An 8,673-nucleotide genomic window follows, 5' to 3' on the forward strand; every position below is an offset into this window, starting at 1 on the left:
GAACTCTTACAACTCAACCATTAAAAAAATTTAATAATGAACAGAAGATTTGAGTAGACATTTCTTCAAAGAAGATATAAAAATGGTCAATAAGCATGACCATAAAAAGATGCTCAACATATTAGTCATCAGGGAAATGCAAATCAAAACCACAATGAGACACCACTTTCACCTATTAAGATAGCTGTAATCAAAAAGACAGATAATAACAAGTATGTTGAGGATCTGGAAAAATTGGAGCTTCGCACGTTGCTGGTGGTAATGTAAAATGGTGCAAACACTTTGGCATTTCCTCAAAAAGTTAAACATAATATTACTGTATGACCCAGAGATTCCAATCCTAAGCATATACTCAAGAGAATTGAAAACATATATCCACACAAAAAACTCACATGAATGTTCATACCAGTATTATTCATAATAGCCAAAAAATGAAAATAACTCAGTGTTCACCAAATGATGAATGGATAAACAAAATGTGGTATATACATACCATGGAATATTTGTCACCCATAAAAAGGAATGAAATTCTGGTCAATGGTGACAACATGGATGAACCTTGAAAACATTATAGTCATACTAGGTGAACGAAACCAAACATAAAAGACCACATAATGTATAGGGAGTGACTGGTATTGGATATGAGGTTTCTTTTCGGAGTGATAAAAATATTCTGGAATTAGATGGTGGTGATGGTTGTACAGCTCTGTGAATATACTAAAAGCCACTGAATTATGCACTTTATGAGTTTATGGTATGTAAATTGTATCTTAATAAAGTTGTTATCAGTTAGTCAGCATGGTGGCACATGCCTGTAGTCCTAGTTACTAGGGAGGCTGAGGCAGGAGGATGGCTTGAGTCCAGGAGTTTGAGGTTGCAGTGAGCTATGATGACGTCGCTGCACTCTAGCCCTGGTGACAGAGCGAGATCCTGTCTGAAAAAAACAAAAAAAGGGAAAGTTATTTAAAATGTTTACAGAACTGAAATATATATTACATATAAAAAATGTATATGAATGTGTGTGTGTAAAAGAAGACTCAAAGAGATTTTGAAAGTTATACGATAGGATGTTCAAGAGATAAGAAAAAGGGATTTTTTTGTTTATTTTCTCTTCTTTTTGCTTGTCTACATTTTTTAATTTTTCTAGTAATGAACATAGACTCTTGCTTTTGTCCTAATAAGAAATTTTGATATATTCTAATAAATCAACTGAATGAGTGCCCAGCACTGCCTCTAATAGTCCTGCCCCAGGTGATATGGTCCTACTTAAATTGATGAAAGAAGATTTTTAAAAAGTCAGAAAGATTTTGCGTACATTTAAAAGTCCTTCCAGACATAAGATTATTTGAAGGAAAACATTCAACACATGGCTAAGATTCTGAAACTATTTTATTCATATGCAAAAGTGAAAGCAAAACCTAAATTTTAAAAAGCTGTTCTTTGCCCAGGCCGGTAATGCTTCCACACTGCCAGGTCATGTCGCTGAGATGTTCTGATGATATCAGAAACCTCAGCAGCAGCTACAACCATCCCTGGATTCAAATCAAGATTTCTTTCCTCATAGCACTTCACATTTTGCTATAAAAGACAACATTTAACAGCTTGACACACAAATTTATTGTATTGTGCAACAACAATATTTCTCTTTAATGTGTTTTATTACATTCCCTAGTCAGAGGATAAGTAATATCATTGACTTCATGTTGTCGTTGCATGTTAAAAATAACTTTGTGATGTCAAAGTACAGTAAGTGTGTTTGCCCCCTGAGAACAGCTTTTAAAGATGAAAAGCTTCATATCAAAAGGTTAATATCAAAGGTTAATATTTGCTAGTATAGTTATCTCTCTAAAGATTACGTATCCAAAACAAACATCCAGGGAACACCTACCCTCCATGAGTGTGGATACCAGAGGTATAAAGATGAATAATGAGCACAATGACACTTTAGTGGGTGCAAGGTGGTAGGGAGAAAGGTTGTTCTGAAGCTTAAATGAAAGAATGCATGAGCAAGTGCTTTTAAACATTACGGAAGCAAGTATCAAGACCACTTGTGTTTTTAAGGCAAGATTGGACTGTTATGTCTTAACATGGAAAAATGATGCTTAAAGGAATTAAATTACTTGCCTATGTTTTAAGAAAAACAGAAAAAATAAGCTGGACCCAGGAGGACTCTGAGAGGACAGAGCCTCCAAGGTGAGGCTCATCTGTGGTGTGAAGGCTACAGACGTGTCCTAAGCACTGGTTTACTTCACCCTAGAGTGATGGGTGGGACAGACATGCATGGTTGGGTGCAAACAAACCCAGACTAACACAAGTGAATTCAGGGTTTGGCTGGCCTCCCAATATTTCAGAAGTGATTCGTGAATAGCTAGCTATGTCCTTCAGATTTTAAGAGGGAAATGTAGCTTGCCGTGCTAGTGAAAAGAATGTCCCCGGAATCAAGAACCTAGACATGCAAGGGTGACAAACTAACTCAGTGTCTTGCAAGGGCATAGTCAACTCCATAATGTCCGTTTCGTACCGTGATCGGCCTAATGTTATACACATGGCTGTTGCTCCTTTTAGTCGAAATCTAGGTTTTCTCCTTCTTCTTGTCCTACCCCTCCCCAATATGGCAGTTTTCTCCTTCTCTCCTCCCAAGTCCTCCTGGGAATATGAACTGGGATCAGAAACCTGGGTCCTGCTTATTATTATTATACTATTCTTCTTTAAATTGTGTTGTTAAACTACAACAACTTGCAACTGGCTTGGGTTCACTTAATAATCAGGTTGTAGAAGTCGTCCTCTTTCATCATCACTTCACAGAGAAAACAGTGACGTCATTCTAGGCCAACAGCAGAATGTAGATCACCAACAGCAACAAAAAGAATGCAAGCAAAACAGAAAAACTAATGGCATTTCTACTTATTGTGACACCATGCATCTGCTGAGGCCTCTCTCTTGAAAAGCAGAAGGGACTAGACAATGAATAAAGTTCTGCTGCCCAGTTGGTTAGCTTCATTGCAAACTCTAAGATGGAAAGCATTTTTTTAAACCCAAGCATTCTATTATCCAAGAAAAAAAAAAACCCTTTTATTACTTTTCTACATGACCTCCTGTTTTGAAAGAGTTTCATCAACTATATTTCTTAACAAATATTTTTCCATGTTATTAAAGATCTACCTAACTGCAAACATAGGCTTTTGATTAGCAAGAAACATTTAGCATGACCACACTGAACTGAAATCATTCCAGTTCAAAATGAAGAAAGTGTGCTTGCGTTAGCCTATGTTGTCACACTCTAAATAAAGGCAGGGTTTCTATTAATATTAGTCATTCTGAGAACTCAGGATTACTCCTAGACCCCTGGGCATCAGGAAGCACAAATGTAACACCACCCGCTTTTGTTTATCCATAAGGAAATCAAGGTTAAGGGACTTGCTCGATTCCTCACCACCATGAAATGGTATCCGAAATCCAGCCATGTGCCTGTCTCGGATTACAGTTCAGCTCCCTCTCCTCCCTTAAGTGTGGGCCTCCCTGCTCCAGGTCCCCAGATCTAAGGGCCTCTTGTAAAGTGGTGGTACTCGCTTAGCACATGACCTGTGTCTGGTTCATCTTCTGAGGTCAGAATCTCCAGTGTTAACCAAACCAGAGTGGAATTCTTGGCCTGATTGTCTCCAGTGTTTTTGCTCACTGCAAGCAGACTCCAGCTTTGGTTGGAACCTTGACAATGGTACCTCCGGTTAGGGCACTCCCTGGCAGTTAGCTCTGCCAAAGACCCTGTAAAGAATTCACATTCCAATGGCATGAATTTCCTCTCCAGCTCTTGCTTTACACAGTCCAGTTTGGCCTTTATGTGAAATATGCAGTTGGGCAGAGCAGGTAATTTTATTCATTTGTTATTAAGGAGGATTCCTTTTTCCACCCTAAGTGTGTGTTACTACAAGCAGTAGTTCTAGGATAAAAGAAAGCCTACACCTATGTAATGGCACCTTTGCTTTACAATGACATTTTTTTTCTATCAGCTCGGGGCTACCCTGCAAAGTGGGTGAAAGCCATTATTCTCATTTTATGGGTGAGCAAAAATAACTTAGCGAGTAATCAAATCATCTTACTCAGGCTTAGTGGAGACTTCAAAAATGGAGCCTTCATTCTCTCGACATGAAGTTAGTTAGTAATCTGGCAGACATTTTGAGTGAAAGTTAGAAATCAGTCTATAAATATCCTCTTGCATCATTTTCACATTTTCCCCTTTTGGGTCACCCAATGTTTAAGAATTTGAACCCCATTGAATAGTCTCTACGCCCACGAGAGGCAGCACTAACAGGAGGATGAAAATATGTCACCACTTAGGGTCAACCACACTGTGTTTTGTTTCTGCATCCAAAATACATCACTTCGGAGACACGCATTTTGGTAAAAACTTGCCAAACAGGCTCAATGAAGGGCTATTTAACAATGTAAGCTAGAGACTCTTTGTGGATAAGGGCTGGCCCAAGGATGTTTTTCTGTGTCTCCTTTAAGATCTCCATAGAAGTGCCTTATACAAAGTAGCGGGTTGGTAAGTATTTGTCAAAATTCAAATTGAATTAATTTCACTTGAGCTCTAGAGTATAGGGCTAACAGACAATTTTGGAGACCATATAATCACCGAAATCCCTCATCACTTAATGTTCTTTAACAACCCTCATAATGCTGAGGAGTTCACAGAACAAATGGAAGTGTTTATTTCAACACTTAGTTCTTCTCTTCTTCTTTTTTTTTAGAAGACGGGATCTCTCTCTGTCACTTGGGCTAGAGTGCCGTGGCATCATCATAGCTCACTGCAGCCTCTAATTCCTGGGTTCAACCGATCCTCCTACCTCAGCCTCCAAATAGCTAGGACTACAAGTGCACACCACCATGCCTGGCTAATTTTTTTTTAATTTTTTGTAGAGACACAGTCTCGCTATTGCCCAAGCTGGTCTTAAACTCCTGGGTTCAAGCAATCCTCCCACCTTGGCCTCCCAAAGTGCTAGGATTACAGGCGTGAACAACTGCACCTGGCACTTACTTCTCAAGAAGGCAGTATAGATCCAACTTGCTGATTTCTATACTTTTCTACTCTAGATTTACGGAATGTTTAATTATGTTTGTGGAGCTTACCATTTATTTCTTTATCTCATTCAGTGTGTTTTTTCTAGAAGTAGATTTCAAAGAGAATTCTGAGAGTGGTGGGTTAAATAGCCAGGGCATGGTTGCTCCTAGCACATAAAACAACTGGAAAATGAATACACTACATGAGTGGCCCTGAGGAGGCGGGGAAAATGGGACAGAGTCAATGGCATACCTACCAAGCATGGGTGCAGTGTAGGGTTCCATGGTATAGAGTTGATCCCAAGAAATGGCTGTCTGCCCTAAGACTACATTTCCCAGTCCTACTTGCATCTAAATGGGGCCATATGACTAATTTTTGAGCCAATGAAATGTGACCAGAAGTGGTCCGTTAAAAACTTCATGTGATTGTTCATCCTTTATCTCTTTCCCTGCCTGTAGGCAAAGGATTCCAAGGCCTTTGGAAATGACAGATTCACAAGATAGAAGGAGCCTGGGTCCCTGAATCACCATGTGAAAGGTTGCCCCCCACACACCTGCATTGGACGGTTAAGTGAAAGAGAAATAAACTTTCAATGAATTAAACCATCAAGATTTAAGGAATTATGTATTCATGTTAAAGAAATAGTGTTACCTTAATCAATACATCCGATTGAATTACTTTTGTTGTAATATTTTTGCCTATGTAGGAGCAGAAATAAGACCTTCATAATGAAATATTCAGTGGCAAATAAGAAACCTAACAATGCCCTAAAAGGAAGCTATCACATGACTCATAATTCTTGACAAAGCTCCAGTTTTCTCATCTCACAACCTAAGTAAGCTTACTGTTTTATTTAAAAATTATGTCGGAATATTGGACTGGGTTTTTTTGGATTTAGCTGAACAGATAACATTAAACACTTGTTGCGTTGTTGCCTGCTGCTTGCTTAACACCCCTTAAAGTATTTTCCTATTGACTTTGAAGGGCAAAGTCCTTATAGCTGTTGCCATACATATGGTTCAGCAAATAAAATGACATCAAATCTATAACCTTGAAACTACCCAGTATCAAAGAAATCTCTTAAAACTGTTCATCAATCAAATAAACTAATGAGGTAAAGTATTATTTTTTAAAATCTCACTGTCTGTACATCTTAATTTCTCTTTTCTCACCTCCTCAACCAAAAAATACACAGTAAAAGCAGATCCTCCACTTAGGATATAACTCTTTTTTAAAATTTTTTTATTTTTTGTGCTTTTGTTTTCAGATAGAAAATATATAACTCATATTCAAAATATATGCCATCCAGGCATGGTGGAGCAAGCCTGCAGTTCCAGCTACTCGGGAGGCTGAGGTGGGAAGATGGTTTGTGCCTTGGAGTTTGAGGCCAGCATGGGCAACATAACAAGGACCCCATCTCAAATAAAATAAAATAAAATGAATGAAATGAAATGAAACGAAACTCACCTAACTATGCCCCCTTCTAGGCCAATTCATCTCCATCAGTGACACCACCAATTTGTCTAGTATCCCAGAGATGACATTTTTGAGAAAACATCTAGCATAGCACCTAATTCATAGGTGCTTAACAATCATTAATTCACTTTTCCCTTTCCTTTCACCTATCAAACAAGAAACATGGATTTCTCATCAACTTGTCTTTCCATAATTCCCTTATGCTTAGGTGACATTGATCACCTTTAGCCTGAATTCCCCATTGATCTTCCCTCCTGCTACCTCCACCTTCGTCCAGACCATGCCCAGCCAGCCAGAATCATTGCCAGAGCTTCCCTGCTGCTCTCTCTGCCTCCAGTCTCTCCCTAACAGTCCATCTTGCACATCAATAGAAGAGCGGCATTGCACATGAGATCAAGATGTTGTCACCACTCTCTCCTGCCTGCTGTGTCAACCGAAGCTCTACTGCTTGGCTTTCACAGCCTCCAGATTTGGCCTTGTCCTCCTAAGTGTACTTCCTTGTCCCTACTCCTAAGTATCCATCTTCTTCTCATGATTGGGGCTGCCACTGATGTCAAATGAGCTGTCAAATTCTGTCCATTTCATTTCCTAAATAGTTCTCAAGACAGTCTCCTCCATGCCAGTCCCATGGTCCCAGCCCTAGGATGAGACTGCATTACCTCTCTCCTGAATTGTTCCAAAGTCTTCTAGCTCCCTCCAGTCTTATCCTTGTCCAATCCTGTATGGCAGCCAAGAGCAACATTTAATTTAGATTAAAAATTTAGTTCCTTAGTCACACTGGCCACATCTCAAGTGCCTTATCATATTCAATAGAAACAAATTATAGAACATTTTGATCACTGCTGAACGTTCTATTGAACAGTACTCTTCTAGATCATAAATTTGATCATATTGCTACTCTGCTTAACACCATTTAATGTTTCTTACCACTTAGGATAAAGTCTAAACTTTTAGTAGGGTAGTTATAAGTTGACCTTGGCCTTCTTTTCAGCCCTATCTCCTTCACTTGCCTGCATTGTATGCATTGTACTCCAGCTTTATCAAACTATTCCCCTTTCCACAGTGTGTCCTCACGACTTTGCACATGGCCATATCTTCTGCCAGGAGTGCCCTTCTCCATCTTAACCACTTGTATCACTCCAATCCATTCTTCCAGATTTGCCTTGGGAATTACCTTATTTGGCAGGCATGATGGTTAATTTTATGCGTCAACTTGACTGGGTTAAGGGATACCCAGATAGCTGGTAAAACATTATTCCTGGGTATCTCTGTAAGGGTGTTTCCAGAAGAGATTAGCATTTGAATCAGTAGACTTCAGTAAAGAAGATCCACGCTCACCAACTTGGGCAGGCATCTTCCAATCCACTGAGGTCCAGATAGAATAAAAACGAAAAGGAAGGGTGAATTTGCTTTCTCTTCTTGAGCCAAGACATGTGACTTCTCCTGCCCTCAAACATCAGAGCTGCTGGTTCTGCAGCCTTCAGACTCCAGGACTTATATCAGCGCCTCCTCACCCCCACCCCATACTCAGCCCTTTGGCCTTGAAGAGAGTTGTACAATTGGCTCCCCTGCTTCTCAGACTTCCAAACTTGGACTGAATTACACACCAGCTCCCCTGGTTCTCCAGCTTGCAGATGGCATATTGAGGGACTTTTTGGCTTCCATAATTGTGTAAGCCAATTCCTCTAACAAATTCAGGCCAGGCACAGTGGCTCATGCCTGTAATCCCAGCACTATGGGAAGCCAAGGCAGGAGGATTCCCAGGAGTTCTAGACCAGCCTGGGTAACATAGCAAGACTTGGTCTCTACAAAAAATTTAAAAATTTGCTGGGCATGGTGGCATGTGCCTGTAGTCCCATCTGCTCAAGAAGCTGAGGCAGGAGGATCACTTGACCCCAGGAGTTCAAGGCTGCAGTGAGCTATGATTGTACCACTGCACTCCAGCCTGGGTGACAGAGTGAGACCCTGTCTCTAAAAAAATAAAATCCATGCACACACACACACTCACAAACACACGCTTCCTATTGGTTCTGTTTCCCTAGAGTCTCTCTTACCAAGAGATTTTTGGGCCTCCATAACTGTATGAGCCAATTTCTATAATAAATCCATATACAGCCAGTCCTTGGGTTACAGATGAG

This window comes from Propithecus coquereli, unplaced genomic scaffold, assembly GCF_000956105.1.
Source record: "Propithecus coquereli isolate 6110/MARCELLA unplaced genomic scaffold, Pcoq_1.0 Scaffold773, whole genome shotgun sequence".
Classification (NCBI taxonomy): Eukaryota; Metazoa; Chordata; class Mammalia; order Primates; family Indriidae; genus Propithecus; species Propithecus coquereli.